Source organism: Mustela nivalis (genome assembly GCF_964662115.1).
Source record: "Mustela nivalis genome assembly, chromosome: 4".
NCBI lineage: Eukaryota > Metazoa > Chordata > Mammalia > Carnivora > Mustelidae > Mustela > Mustela nivalis.
Window position 1 is genome coordinate 139410561 of NC_139023.1, and position 16828 is coordinate 139427388.

Below are 16828 nucleotides of genomic sequence, written 5' to 3' on the forward strand. Positions count from 1 at the left end.
GTATTGAAAGTCCATTAAAGTTCTGTAGTGCTACGGGGAAGAAAGATGCACAGTTTAAACTTAAGAAAAGGAACACTAAAAAGTCAGTCATTGGGATCTAGAGTTGGCTGACAGCTCTTCATGCAGCCCCAATGTTTGGTAATCATTGGTTTGTGGCATTTTCCTTTACTGTGACACATTCCTAGCAAGGAATCCTCAGGGAAAACTGTAGTGGTTGAGGAGAAGCAGAGTGGCCTGCTTAAAAGAAGTGTCACTTTTGGGGGTGCCTAAGTGGCTCATTTGGTTGAACACCTGACTTTGGCTCCGGTCATAATCCGGGGGTCCTGGGGTCCTGGGATCAAGCCCTGAATCTGGCTAAGCGTGAAGCCTGCTTCTCCCTCTCCCTCTGCCCTCTCCTGTGCTCTCATGCTCTCTCTCCCTCTCTCTCTCTCTCTCTCTCTCTCCCTCTGTCAGGTAAATAAATAAAACCTAAAAGAAGAAGGAGGAGGAGGAATAATTTTACTTTCGGAGCAAGAAAATGGTGTTCAGTGCGTTCACTTGTCTTTTGTCATCTGATCTGACCTCGCACCAAGTTCATGGTGCACCAGAGTTGGGCCAGAATTTCCATCTGGAAGATGGAGGGATAGGAGTAGCCAGGGGCTGCCACGTCAGCAGCAGAGCGGGAGAGCCAACGTTCACATGGAAACTTTAGGCAGAGTGGCTGCTTGCTTATTTTCTTTTTTGTTTTCCATTCAACGTAGACATCCATTTTCAACCACATCCAAACTTTTTAACTTTTTGGTAGGTATAAGTGGAGGGATTGCAGACACAACCATTGTCTGTTTCTTGAGAGTTAGGAATCCTAGTGTACTGTGGAGCAGATCTGAAATCTCATCGACAGGGGATGAATAAAATCTGTTGTGTTCAACAGTTATTAAATTCCCCTTTCCTGGCTGGTGGAAGGTGAGGAAAAGGGAGATAGTCAAACTTTGTGGGTACATTTAGAAAAAGTCTGGCTTAGATGTAGCCTGATGGTTGCTCCTAGAAGCTGCATATATGTTCAAGTCTGTAACAGTCTTCTTATTTCAGGACAATCAGGAGCCTCAAGTGGTTTTTCCACCTCCACCCCCAAAGATTTCCCCTACTCTTTTTCTTTTTAAGATTATATTTATTTGACATATTCATTTATTTGACAGATTATTTTATTTAAATATTATATTATATTTATTTGAGAGAGAGAGCAAGCACAAGCAGGGGGAGCAGTGGACAAAGGGAGAGGGAGACGCAGGCTCCTCGGGGAGGAAGGAGCCCGAAGCAGGGCTTGATCCCAAGACTCCGGGATCATGACCTGAACCAAAAGGCAGATGCTTAACTGACTTCGTCACCCAGGAGCCCCAGATTTCCCCCATTCTTATCACCATTTTATGCTTCTTATAAATAACAACTGCCATCCACTAGGTAAATTCCAGGTTTCTAAACAGTAAGTTAATCTTTCACATTAGGACGCACAACCTGAAATAAACTCATTGATTGTACAGTTAAAAATTCATAGCACTCGTGGCAATCTCTTAGTTAATTGATTTCACTTTGTTATGCTAGTTTTCATGGTAAAATTCACTGAAGATCCAAGTAAAAACCATCAATATGAGTCAGAAAGGGAAAAGCTAGAAAGCAGAGCTTTCAACTACAAAAATATTGGGTTCAGGACCTGGCACAAAATGAAAGAAAATAAAGCAAAATTTCATTTTTTACAGAACAGGTCAGGGTCAAGGGCACTGCCATTAAAAATAATATTCAATAAATATGGAAATCAGCCCGTTCTCAGGAAATGTTGGGAGACTTGGGAAGAAACTTGCAGGTGTTGCCATTTTCACAGGGTAACAAATGCTGACGACCAAGGAAATCCATCAACAAAGAAAAGAAGGAAAAGGGAACTCTAGAAGAGAAAGACTCATGTCCAGGCAGAAACTGGAGTGATTCTTGGAAACTGAGGAAGGGAGTGGTGGCTGGAGAACTTGAGTAGAGAAGGAAATTGCAGAGCAATCGTATGCAGTGGGTGGTGTGAGGGGGAAAAAGAAGCTGAGGAGACCAGGAAAACTATACAAAATGGACAAGCTTGCAAAACAGAAATCCCAATGAATGCATGGAATTCAGGGTGTTTAAAGGACAATTCATTGAAGGAAATTGCCTGAGACACAAATGCAGTTTCCTCCGCCATCACCTTGAGCCGAAAGCAGATTTTACACGATGAATTGGAACAGTCATTTTCTTTTCGTAAAGCCTACATCCCTGGAAAATTGGGTTCCATAAATTGAGATTTTTGTTACATTAAGCTTTACGACTAACTTTCCAATAGTTTTAGAGGTGTAATTTATTTGAACCATTCGGAAGTATAGAACAGGCTTATGAGATACAAATGAGTCAAAAGTTTAAAAATTAATTGAAAAAGTCAATTGGATAAGTAGTCAAAAAATACTGATTTTTTAGGGAAAATAAACTATATCAATTAATACATTTGAAATTAAATAGTCAACTTGCAATTATCAGAGCTAATATAGAAAAGGCAGAAGTGAGAAACAAGATTCACAGAGAATTTTGAACTTTCATTTCCATTCCAATCTTTCTATTGATCTAATTTGAGTTTAAAAAAGCCTCTCTGTTTCCTTTCTAGTCATTAAATAAATCCTTATTAATGGCCTGTTTTATGCCAGGACTTCAACAGGGCATCTAGGAAAAAAAGACAGGGCCAAGGGGCTGACCAGGACCCTAGTAATAACAGAGTTGATTTCAATTGTTTTGTTATCATCTCAGCAAAAATGCATAGTATAAATCAAAACTCATTTTAAAATGCCCTTAACAGATAGAGATATCCTTATCACAATCCTCTCAAATAAGAGTTTTCACTGTCTCTCATTCTTAATTCTGATTTATGTATGGACATCTGGGGGAAAATGAAGAAAGAATAGAAACTAGGGAAAAACAAAATGAAAATATATAAAAAATTAGACACAAATAGGAAAGCAGAATGTAATTCATTCACAAACAATAGTGAAGTTAATCCCAATTTTTCCTAGTAGATGAAAAGTTGCAAAATGGATTTATAAATGTGAGTGTCGTGATTGACAAGCCAAAGACTTATGTGGAAGGATATAGGAGTGAGACAGAAATGATGTCTATTCCAACTGATATCCAGGAAGAAAAAGTAGCTGGAGAAATCAGTGAGCAGGAGCATTTGACTCACATTCTAGTCAGGAAGTCAACGACACAAGGAACAAGTCAGAGCCATTCAGGGGGGAGCTCCTTCTACAGATAATTTTCTTATCTACTCATTCCACAAACACTTGATGTGCACCTAATAAATACCTTTTGAGCCAGTAAACACAAGAAGAAAGTAACGAATGGTCGAGCCAATGCTTCAGAAAATCCACACATCCACTAGCACCTGAAGCTTTCTGCTGGGTACTTCCTTAACCTTGGCTCTTTCTCACCTACCCATGAATATGGATTCTTAAATCACAGTTACCATGACTTCAAACTTTCCTGGGCCACACCAGCTGAATGATCTGGTCAATTAATTTTGAGGAATATGAGTAAAGGCAGGCTATAGAATTTCAAAAAATAAGATTAATGGTCTTATTCCTAATTCTATCACTCATGGACAAAATGGAAATATAAGCATTGTGTTGCCAAATACCACAGAGATGGCAGATATCTTTATTAAGATAAAGAGAAGTGCCCCTAACTTGAACCCTCATGCCTGACACCAAAACTTTCTGCTGTCATAAGACAAACACGATGCATGTAATCTTGACAGCAGTATTCACTCAGGCATCCTCGATGCTGGGCGGGATGGCACTGCAGGTCTTGACACAGCCGCCTCCAGCTATCTAATGGGGCAGCACAGGTTCATGCTCAAGTCAAATATGTGATGCTGGAGCACCTGGGTGGCTCAGTCGGGTAGGCATCTGCTTTCGGCTCAGGTCACGATCCCAGGGTCCTTGGATTGAGCCCCACATAGAGCTCCCTGCTCCATAGGGAGTCTGCTTCTCCCTCTCCTTCTACTCCCACCTCCAACTCATGCTCTGTCTCCTGTTTTTTCTCTTTCAAATAAACAAATTTTTTTTTAAAAAGGGGAGGTAGAAAAGTATGTGTGCCAAGGGTCGAGAGGAGAAAATGGGAAGCACCACAGCTGAAAAATGTCATTCAAACACAAGCCAATGCCAATCCTTGGAATAGAGGTAGAAAAGACCCAGGGCACCTGGGTTGCTCAGTCGGTTAAGCATCTGACTCTTGATTTCAGCTCAGATCATGATCTCAGGATTGTGAGATTGGGCCCATGTTGGGCTTCACGCTCAGTGCTGAGTCTGCTTGAAATTCTTGTTCATCTCCCTCTGCCCTTCCCTCCGCACATGCATTCTCTAAATTAATCCATTAATTAATTAAATCTTTAAAAAATGAAGAAGTTAACTACAGAGATCCAAAAGGAATTCTTCTAGAATCCAGTGCCTGATGATAATAACCCAGAAACCAGGGCTTAAGTAAATAATAATAAACTTACATACTGACACGTGTGCATATTTTATCTTTTATTTATTTTTTTAATTCCAATATAACTAATGTAGTGTTATGTTAGTTTTAAGTGTACAATATAGTGATTCAACAATCCTGAGTATATATTACTCAGTGCTCATCATAATAAGCGAACTCTTGATCCCCATTACCTGTTTCACCCATTCTCCCACCCACTTTTCCTCTGTTAACCACCAGCTAGTTCTCTGTATTTAAGAATCTGATTTTTTATCCCTTTTATTCTTTGTTCATTTGTTTTATTTCTTAAATTCTACATATGAGTGAAATCATTTGGCCTTTCTCTTTCTCTATGTCACTCAGCATTATACCCTCTAGATCCATCCATGTTGCTGCAAATGGCAAAATTTCATTCTTTTTTACGGTTGAGTAATATTCCATTGTGTCTATAGACCACACCTTCTTTATCCGTTCATCTATCAATGGCCACTTGGGTTGTTTCCATATTTTAGCTATTGTAAATAATGTCATAAGCATAGACATGCACATATCTTCAAATTCATGTTTTCATGTTCTTTGGGTAAATACCCAGTAGTGGAATTTTTGGATTATATGGTTATTCTATTTTTAATTTTTTAAGAAACCTCTGTACTGTTTTCCACAGTGGCTATACTGCTTACACATTTTTTTTTAAAGCTCCTGGATGATCCTAATGAACGGCCAGTGGTTGACTGGCCAAGGCGTGGTGAAATGTGGTCCATGCCTTAATGAGAACAATATGATCTCTTTGTGGCCCTTTTCCTAAGTTTTTTTTTTCTCCCCCTGTAGTGCAGAAAAAGCCTTTTCCTTTTATCTGTCTTAGGTTCATTGGCTGGAGCCCTACAAATTAAACTGAAAAAAAGAAACATTAAGAAGAGAAAAATAGGGGCGCCTGGGTGGCTCAGTGGGCTAAAGCCTCTGCTTTCAGCTCAGGTCATGATCCCAGGGTTCCAGGATTGAACCCCTGCATGGGGCTCTCTGCTCAGCAGGAGGCCTGCTTTTCTTCCTCTCTCTCTCTCTCTCTCTCTCTCTCTCTGCCTGCCTCTCTGCCTACTTGTGATCTCTGTCAAATAAATAAATAAAATATTTGAAAAAAAAAAAATGAAGAGAAAAATAAGCAGAAATTTAATAACATGTGCATTGCACATATACAAGGGAGTGCTCCGTGATAAGTAACTCAACAGGGTGGTCAGATCTTGAACTTACACAGCATCTTAACAAAAGAACAGTAAGTTTAGTAGGGAAGTGATAAGACGGAGGAAAGGGGCTTTAGGCTCTTAGGGATGGCAAACTATGGGAAGGTAAATATACGGGAAAACTAAGGGAAGATAAAAGTTAGTCTGGCAAGATTTGTTGCGCGAGGTTTGTGTCCTCCTGGCTGCCATCTCTGGATTTAGGATTTATAAGAGTCTAGAATTGTCTCCAGTAATTCAGAATCATCTTACCCCTCCTGGCAAAGAGGGAGAGGGCAGAGAGGTTTTTTTGTTTCTGCTTTCTTTCTTTCTTTTTTAAATGCCTACGGTTCAAAACAACCCTTATGTCAGAGTGGCATATTCTGGAATGGAATACTCCGAACTCCTAAGCTCCTTTCAATGCTGTTTGATAGGTTCGAAAGCCCTCTAACAACTTCCCACCAACTTACTCTTGCTGTATCATCACTCAGTTGATTTCTTCTTTGGCCCTTGTCACTGAGTAACTCGTAATTACTTAGTATATTAGAAGTGATATTTTGAAAATTACTTAATTAGCTGTTCCTGTTTGCTTTTGTACTAGCGGACCCAAGGTGTCCATCTGCCACAGGGGAGATTAGAATTTCTTACAGGGTGGAATTCCCTTCTAACATGCAAAGTAGGATTATGCAGAAAAACAATAGCTTTACCAGTCAGGCATTTGTGCTGAAAGGATTTTCCAAAGTCCTCTAATATCCACTTTATTAAGGGCCTGTGGGTTGTGGAGGTCTTCTGTGGTGGTGAGAAGCTATCCCTTTCCCCCTATGATGGGAAAGCTAGTGAGACTTGTTGCTTAATAGGAAGAGGATATAATGCAAAGAAGTTAGGAACAAGAACAACAACAACAAAAGCCTGGGGGAAGACTCAGGGAGTGGAGAGAAAGAGAAAAGGAGAGAGCCAGCAGGTCAGCTTTTAACCAGAGAAGGGGAGTTACTGTAGATAAATAAGGATCATAAGTGTAACACCAAGAGCAAATACGAGCTCTTGCTTCCACCTCTTTGGAACTCTGGAGAAAACCACTCAACATTGCACTGGGCTCCTGCGAAATAACCCCGCATTGTCATTAGGAACTGTAGGCATTTTGGTTAGTCTGTACAGCCTTTCTGCAGATACATGTACCATTTCTGTCAGGTTTACTGAAACACTGAAAGTACTTTTACAAACGAAACTGTAGTGTCTGTACCCACTTCAGGCAATATTTTGCAGGATAATGAATTCTAGACACCTGAGCACAAGTCAGGGGCCCTTTTCTCTCAAGTACCAACATTTCCCCAATCCACAACCCAGTAACTGTGAATCTGTAAGTTTGCTTACTTATTAATGAGTTATTACTTATTGAGCACTGCAACATTGCAGGTGCTGGGATAGATGCAATGGACACAGAACTGTCTTCAAAGAGCTCACGGTGAAGGAGGAAAAGGTGGCCATGTAAACAAAAATTGTAATACTGTTGTAAGCGGAGTTGTGTCTCCCAGAAAGATGGGTTGAAGTCTTAACCACCAGTACCTCCGAATGAAACCTTATGTGGAAATAAGGTCTTTGCAGATAGAATCTGGTGGAAACATGCCACCCCCAAATAGAGGACTCTAAGAGTTCAAGACATGGGCCTTCAGAATATGCCACTTTGATATATTGATTATTTTGAACTGCAAGCACTTGAAAAACAGCAAATGCAAGGAGAGAGGCTTTCTCTGAATTCCCTTTATCTGCCTAAAGACAATTTCTCAAAAAAAAACCTCAATTGTCATAAATCCCTTCCCTGGCAGTTGCATGAACCAGGGAAAATCGACTCTCCTCACAGGAGAAGACACAAAAAGTGGACATCATTCCCAGACAAACTTTGACACAAACTCTCCTACCTTCCATCTATGCCTCTGAGGCTCATTCAACTTTCCTAAAAATCCCTTAGTCTCCCTAAAAGGCCAATATCAGTCTTCTCCTTTTTCTATTCAGATAGTATTTAATCCAACATTCTAAACCGTCTCATGGAGTTACTCATTTTTTTTCTAGATGTCTCCCATGTATACATGAGGTCTTTATGATAACAAACATCTGTTTGTCTTTCTCTTGTGAATCTGTCTTTCATTAGGGGATCTCAGCTAAAAACTCAGAACAGTGAGGGAAAATTATCTTTCCTTTCCTACACAAGTTAAGATGAGGTCATACTGGAGCTAGGTGGGCCCTAATCCAATGGGACTGGTGTCCTTTTACAAAGAAGACACACACATGCATTCACACAGGCATATAGGAGAGGACACCATGTGAAGAATTAAACAGATTGAAGCTTTGCTGCCACAAGCAAAGGAAAACCAAGGGTTGCTGGCAACCTAGGAGGCCAACATGAAACCAATTCTCCCTCAGAACCTCTGGTGGGAACCAACTCTGCCAACACCTTGATTTGGGACTTCTGGCCTCCAGAACTACACAAGAATAAGTTTCCGTGGTTTTAAACCACCCAGTTTGTGGTGATTCTTGACATGAGGTCCAGGAAAGTATCACAAGTGCCATGCAAGGAGTGCTTCAGTATGGCATTTCCTCAGTGCTGGGGAGCACAGTGAACTCGAAGAGAGTGGGATGTTCTGACTCATTGGAGTGGCCTGGAAGTGGTAGGTGGCAGCTGCTACGTGAAGTTTCTATCTCAGCCAGAACAATGCAGGACACCTAGAAAATAACCTTCTCTGTTCTCAAAAATTGCTCCGTGGCTCTGAGAGGAAACCAAGCACATGGTGGACCAAGGTGGAATTCGGGCTTAAAGTGTCCGGCAAGTTTTCCAATTGTTTGGGTAAAGGAAATGAGGAATTCATGACAGAGCTTGAAGACAGGCGATGGAACGATGCCTCTCTAAGTCTGTGTGAGATGCTTGGGGGCTTCAGTAGAGGAGCCCTAGGAAATGAGGCATCAGGGAACAGTGTGAATTCATAATCCTTAGATGCAGTACAGCTGGCCACGGGTGCTCTGTGAGGAAAAAGGGGATGAAATGTTGCTCAATCTGTTTCTCAATGAGATAGTATCATCTTTATTATTATTACTTTCACCAATTTGACACTTTATCTACTGAGCTGATATTTCAAGAAAGGCTTTCTTAGTTGAAATGGATTCCTATCTTTTTCTATCAGACCCCAAAAATAAATCCATACCCCAAAGACCATGTATTTGGAATTCTAAGGGGGTTTCTAGGTAAAATCTACTCTGCCATCTTTTTAAACAAATGAGTTCGGTTGCACAAATACATTCATGCCAAACCGTTTCCTAAAAAAATGTACTTCAAGCTCCATAGATCATGTTTGAGTTTTTATTCCAGTATTAGATGTCATTGTAAATCACAGAAAGAGTAGAGGTGAAAAAACTTGAACTATCATTTCGCATAGCAGAAAAATATTATTTTTTTTAAATTCCAATTTAATGGAAATTATTTACCAAGGTAAATATATTTCCCTTGCAGGCTAATGCAGGAAAATGTTTCAAGATATAGATACAAGGAAACATATACATTTTTTCCAATCAGAGTATCGAGAAGGATCTTCAGCAAGTCTTCAGGACAAACACAAACAAAAACAAAAACAACCCTATTAACCTTCTACTTTTCAGGGACTGAACATCCAGGTCTGTCTTCTTTCTCTTACCATTGACTGACCAAAATCAGGGAGAAATGATGGGTGAACCAGGAGCTTCCTGGGTCCTTTTCAGTCCTTCTTTTTAGTATGTTTGCATTTTAAGCTTTACCTCTATTACACAGTATTTCCTTCAGAAGGAGTTATTTTATGTGTCAGAGTGTAAAACCTCGGCACCATTTTCTTTCTTTTATGGATAAGGCTCTACAGATCCAGAAATAAAGCGCGATTAGAAAGAAAGAAGCAAAATGGAAAATTTACATGCAATTAAGGCCCCGAAGTCCAAATGGCTGGCTTTGATTAACATGTACCCTTTTCCTAATGCTAATTCATTTGTTCATTTATTGGATTTCAAAACTGCACCCTATGCCCTCCAGCCTCAGCAAACAAAGACATAATTTAAAATACCAAGACACAAATGTGCTATTTATTACTGTGTAAAAGAGCCATTATTACAGTGACTTATTTTTTTTTTCTTCAGGAAACTAGCTCTTTTCAAGTTATTTACCATGTTGTCAATTATTACCATCATTAATAATGATAATGATAATCACTGAGAACTTACAATGTGTTGGGGGGATAAATAGAGCACAGAGCCAAGCCTGGTCCCAACCCAGTGAAACAGAGGGGATTTTGTTTCACCTCAGATTTCTCCCAGTGAAGATGGCAGATACTGGGAAAGTCCTTATCCATAATCTTCCCTCATCTTTTTAGTTTCAAAGCACTCCTTTTGCAATTCCCTGTGCACACAGAGGCTGCGAGTTCACAGACGCCCTCTTATGCATGGCCTGACATGTGGGTACCCCAACCCTTACAATTCTTCATGCTGGCACTGATGGCCAGCTTCCCCCCAGCTGAGAGGGACTGCATGTTAGTACCACTGGATGTGCTATTAATGGAATCTGTTATCAAGTCACAAGACAAGGTGCCAGTCTGGCACTGTTCTGCAAACTGGAAGTGCATGGGGGAAAACACAGACGCCCTGTCTGTCGATGAATAGCTAAGCTGTGAAACCAATTGACTGGGCACCTACTAGAAATTAGCTTGTCAAAAGTGACTGTGCTTTATGAGATGGCATTGTGTGTGCATGTGTCTGTCTATTTGTACGCATGTGCTTCCTTTGTAAATGCATGGGTAATTATACATGGAGAGGGAATAATAACCAAGATTCTTAGGCAGTATCTTGCTTGGATGAATGTGTTCTGATCACATTCTCACTATAAATCTAAGTGAAATATTAGGGCAAGAATAGAAATTGTATAATAGCTCTTTTCTAAGGAGTAATCTCTTTGGAATCATTTTTTCTCACTTTTTCATGTATGCCTAGAATGAAGTATATAATTTATTTTCATCATATTATAGAACTATCTTAATACAAACTTAAAAGTACACCCCTTCCCACAAATGTCAATGCTTTTTGTTCCAAGATTCTGAAGCTTTATTTTAAACATGAGGAGTATAACTAGAAGAAAAGGAGTAGACCTCATTTTCCTTCTGCCCACTCCTTGTCTCTGTGGAACCACTGCTTGTTCTGTCATTGTCTGTAGAACAGGGATCAGAAAGAAAAGCGAGCGATGCTGAGGGAAGAGATGCACTGGTGGGCTGTACCTTGGTTAGTACATTTTTGTTTCATGGCCCTACTTCCTATTTATCCCACTTCTTACCCACCTACAGATTACTAAGTAATCAGAGGATCTCCATAGGCACATGCATACTCATACCACACTAAAACATAAGCTTTTCTGAAAGCCACAGGCAGAAATCATTTAACAAAAAGGAAGGTCAGTACTCATTCTCTCAGCCCTAATTTCTACCCAGTTCTCGGAACTTTTCATTGGCAGTGGATACAGAACACAAGAATACATGCTGAAGACCAGCTTCTGCTCTTGGAAAAACACCATTACTCTCGGTTCCAAGTACAGCCCTGGCTTTTGTATGATCATCTCAGTGAGAGTTATCTGTGTGCATCAAAGGGTGAAATTCGGTCTAAGCTATTTAAGTTTGTTTTCCTGTTATCACTTAGATGTGTAGGATAGTATTTTCAAAATACATTATCATGTTTTAAAGAAAGGATTGTTCTTATATACACTGACAACTTAAAAGTGCTATGTGTAAGGACTTGGTTGTCAATAGCTGCCTTTTTTTTATTCCATTTGGAGTTACAGACGTGTATCAGAGTACTTTTGACAGAGATGTTTCCTGCTATTTTTTTGAAGAGGGAGAAGGTGGAAGGAATATTGAGCTTTTTATTTAAATGACCTGAGATTTGTGCCTTTAAACTTCCAATTACAGAGCACAGATTTGCAGCGGAACCTTCTGTAAACCTATCAGTTAAAAGCCTGTATAGTTTTACAGCGCATCACCTCTAGCCTCTGATCAGCAAATTGTAGGCCAAGCTAAAACACTTAAGCAATGCTGCTGCTTCTCTCATTTTGGAGGACTAGATCATTACAGTTTAGTAATTTAGATAAATCTCTACAGTCTATATTCTCACCCTCTGCAGGGATCTGATGCACAGAGAAGGCACTGGGGGCCAAATTACACATTACATTTTCCTTATAAAAAATACCAGAGAAATTTGCACTGATGGAATTTATGAGGGGTTTATCGAATTCACTGTCTGAAATTAGCTTGTTCATTTACTCATTTATGGATTGTCTCCTCCTCCAAAATGTAAGCTCCATGAGATCACAGACCTCTTCTTTCTGGAGCACTGCTGTATCTCCAGATCATTGCTCTCAGCTCAACAAATATGTGCTGAGTGGAGAGATTCATTCATTTATCCATTCCTCAAATATTAGAGAGGAGAAAAAGTAAGTCCCCCACCTTTGAGAGAGTCATAGTCTTTTAGAGGAGACACAAACACTAAACCACTATAAGGCATGTACCTGAGCCTGCGGAAGGGCAGCCAACACTATATATTAACTTTAAAAATATAAGCTGCATATTGCTTTTATGTTTCATATGTAGGCTATGATATGAATACAGACAAATTCACTGAATTAACCCCCACCAATTTGTTATGCATTCAACAAACATTCATTGAGCACTTGGGCAATGCTGCCATCCTTACAGTTTAGAACCATGCCAGAGGATGAAGCAGATAGTCCCAGGGCAAGAGGTAGATTGGAGTCAAAAGCAAGCCAGGTTAAGTTGGGGCTGGTGAGTAACATAAGGGGTCTCCAGAGTCAATCTAATCATTGGTTGGGGTAGGCAACTACTATTGGAATATTTGAAGTCCAGAGGACAAGTTTGATAAAGTTCTATAAATCCTCAGGTTCTGATTCAGATGGAAAGCCCTGATGTCTGAAGCTCTTCGGGGATGTCCATGAAGGAAGCCTATTCAGGAGATAATTCATCCCTCTTCTTCTTTCCCAGTTTAGGCCTTTTGTTTTCAGGGAAAAATCAGGACTTGGCCCAGAGCACTGACACCAGAATGTCTTTGAGCCATTCCTGGCTTAAAGACCTATGAGACCAAGGACACAAGACTGGAGGCCCTTTAGATAATGAGCCACCTGGTACCAGGACAAGTAATCTCTATTTATTTATTATGTGCAAATTTATTTTAGCACACAAATTAAATTACATCTGTGACTTTATTTGGACTCCAAATGATGACTTGATGCATGGTTGAAACAGTTGCTTTGTTGTTTAGTATCTAATAACAATAATAATAATACCTAAAACTTATTGAGTGGTGATTATGTGCTAGGGCTCTAGACATTTTCCATTGACTAACCTATTCAATATTTATACCTACGGTGGCTACTATTACTTTCCTATCTTAAAGATAAGGACACAGACCCAGAAAAGTCAAGTCATTTGCCCCAAATCACACAACTAATAGATGAAAAGATTAGACAAAACCAAAACAGCCCAGCTCAGAATCAACAAACCCCTAACCACTGATAATTGCTACCATTCATTAAATGCTAGCTATGCTCCAGAAGCTTTATATTTATTTTTATCTCTATAAATCTGTTTCATATAGCCACACTACAAGGTAGACATTTTCTTCCTATTTTGTGCACAAAGACACTTATGGATGGCCCAAATAAGTTCTGAAATCAGGATTTGAACTCTGTCTCTCTATTTGTTTGTCTGTTTCAAAGGTCTCTGTTTCATCCATTGTCCAGAGCTTCCTTGGTGACCTTGCTTAGCATCTTACCTGACTCTTGCTTCTTCTATTCTTGCTCTATTTAGTTTTCTCTGTTAAAAACAGCAACAACGAGTTCTAATTAAGTGTTCATTAGGAGGTTCTGTGTTCCTTTCTGAGAGCTATAATCTTTCGCATTAATATACCACTATATATCTTTCCAATAATGTTCATTTACATGCCCTCATTTGATTGTCACAGCAACCCTGAGCTATAAAAGGTGGGCGTCATTGTCTCTTATTTCTGAAATGAATAAACCTTAGGAGAGAGTGAATAACATGCCCACGGGGCTTGCACTTGGCCCTACTTTCACTCACTTGGCTTTGTTTCTACTTTTTGTAAACATCCCGGAGCAAAGTTTGATAGGTGAAGAATCAAACCAATAAAAGGAAGTCTGGCTATCCTCTCAGAGAGACCATACAGATTTTTACAAAAGCTGTCTTACCCATAATAAAAATATCTGAAAAGCAGTTGGAAAGTTCCAGTTAAATAGAGAGGACTGGACACGTGAATTTACCATTATTTCCTAAGATTATATAAAAATGACAGGAAATGAATTAAAAGAGAATAAACTCACAATAACAAAGATATTGAGAGAGAAGAAATCAATCTAAGAGGCCCAACATCTGAATAGTATGAGCCCTGAGAAGAGAGAACAGAGGGGGATTACTAGAAAAGTAATTCAAATTATTTATCCATAAGTGAAAGATACAAATTTCAGATTGATAGTCAATGGAATGCCCAGCTATATAGAAGAAAAAAGACCCATATACAGAGCCATCGTTATAACATTTTAGAACACTAGGAATAAAGAGAACATCCAAAAAGCATCCAAAGAGAAAAAAAACAGGTGACATAAAAGTACTGAGAAGCAGTATGCCATAGAACTTCTCAAAGGTAACATTGAAAATGAGAATGGAACAATGCCTTAAAAAGTCTAAGTGAAAAGAAAAAAAAAAAAATCTGGGGGAAATTGTTTCCAACCTGGAATTTTAAACCCATCCAAATTATCCACCAAGTGTGAGATTAAAACAAAGATGCGATCAGATGTGTATCTCAAGAATTCACTCTCAATGTGTCCTTCCTCGAGAAACTACTAGAAAATGTGCCTTACCAAATCAAGGAAATAAACCAAGAAAGCAGACATAGCACAGGAACAAGGAAATAGAGTCCTAACACAAGCATGAGGTGGAGGGGATCCCCAGAGTGATGTTAATAAGCTTGTTCAGGAAGGCGATAGTGTATTAGGACTATGGAGCAACCAGCCCAGATCAGACCAACAGGAAACAGGGAATTCCAGAAGCAAGCCTCTAAAACAAGGATGAAATTGATAAACAAATATATGTTTGGTTGTATTGAGAAGCAAGTTACACTTGAAAGCTTGCAGATAAATTAGGGACATTCAAAACTAAGCAAAGGAGGGGTGCCTGGGTGGCTCAGTTTTTTAGGCGACTGCCTTCAGCTCAGGTCATGATCCTGGAGTCCCACATTGGGCTCCCTGCTCAGCAGGGAGTCTCCTTCACCCTCTGACCCTCCCCCCTCTTGTGCTCTCTCTCTCTCCCTCTCTCATTCTCTCTCTCAAATAAATAAATAAAATATTTTTAAAAAAGGACATCAAGCTCTACCTGCAACAATCAGAAGAGAAAGCTTTAAAAAAAAAAAAGAGGAAGAAAATCATTCAGTGAAAATTAAAAATTAAAAAGAGGATATGTAACTTTAATATACTGTGTAACATAGCTTTGAATCATATTAACATGGCCCCAACAATATAAACATTGAGTGTAGAGTGAATAAAATTATGACATAATTATGCTGGAAGAATTGGTGAAGGGAAGTCAAAGTGGTGTAGGCATAATACGAAAGGGAAGTTTTCCCCCTTTTTCCCTGGTAAAATAAATGGTATTTTTTGAAGATGTATTTATTTATTTCAGAGAGACAAAGAAAGAGAGAGAGCCTGCATTGGGGGTTGGGAGCAGAAGGAAGTGGGGAGAGAGAACCCCAGTCGGACTCTGCACCAAGTGCAGAGACCAATGCAGGTGGAGGGGAACTCCCCGAACTCATGACCCAAGTCAAAACCAGGAGTCAAAAACTCAACTAATTGAGCCACCAGGTGCCCTTAAATAGACAGTATTTAAAACAAGAAAATAATTAGCAGCACAATGTTGTTGTTTTGTCTGAGTATGAAGGTAAATGTTAGGGGAAACAGATAAAATAGTTGAAAACAGTTGCCTCTAGGAACTGGAAATCAGGATGAGAAGGAAGATGGTACAGAGAATTATAGCTCTTCTTAGAAACTATGACAGAGGGGCCCCTGGGTGGCTCAGTGCATTGACCTCTGCCTTCACCTCAGGTCATGATCTCAGGGTCCTGGGATTGAGCCCTGCATTGGGCTCTCTGCTTAGCAGAAAGCCTGCTTCCTCCTCTCTCTCTGCCTACTTGTGATCTTTCTGTCAAATAAATAAATAAAATCTTTTAAAAAAGAAAGAAAGAAACTATGACAGAAGTATTGTTGCTTACCATTCTCCCCTTTTTCCTTGGTAATAGAATCCCAATTTTATTCAGGAGAGTGGGTATGCCCAGATAAAATGCCATGCTTCTCAATCACTCTTGCAGCTAGATGTAGCAATATGACTTCATCCCAGCCAATGAAATGTAAGCAGAAATTATCAAGTATAACATTCTTTTTATCCTTCCTATTATTATTATTATCATTGTTTTTGTTGTTGTTGTTGTGTTCTGCTGCCTGGAAGGCAGATGTGAAAGCCTGGAGCTTACTGTGACTGAGGACAGCAAAGCAGAAAGCTAGAAAGAGAATGTGTTTCAAAGTTATCAAACAGGTGTGGACTATGTAGCACTAAACAGCACTTTTACTATGAGAGAATAAATGAGAATAAATCTTGTATATATAAGACATTGTCATTTGGGTTTCCACTAAATGCAGCTTAAACTAATTCTAACTAACACATATACTTTAAGCATCTAGCTTGTATATTAAACCATGTATGTGAACCTTGGATAAAAATTTGAATTGAAAGAAGGAAAGGTCACGAAATGTATAAAGGGAGAATTGCCAAATACCCATTTTGGAAAACTTCTTTAGAACTGTGATGTCCACCTGATGAATAATGTCCCTTCCCTTGTAGGCTTCATTGCCAAAGATGCATCTGGAAAGAAAAATACCCTGGGTGGAGCTTATGGCAGAGAGACATTACCAAAACAAACAAACAAACAAACAAACACACACACACAAAAAAAACTAGTGATTTCAAGATATAGTATAGTAATAG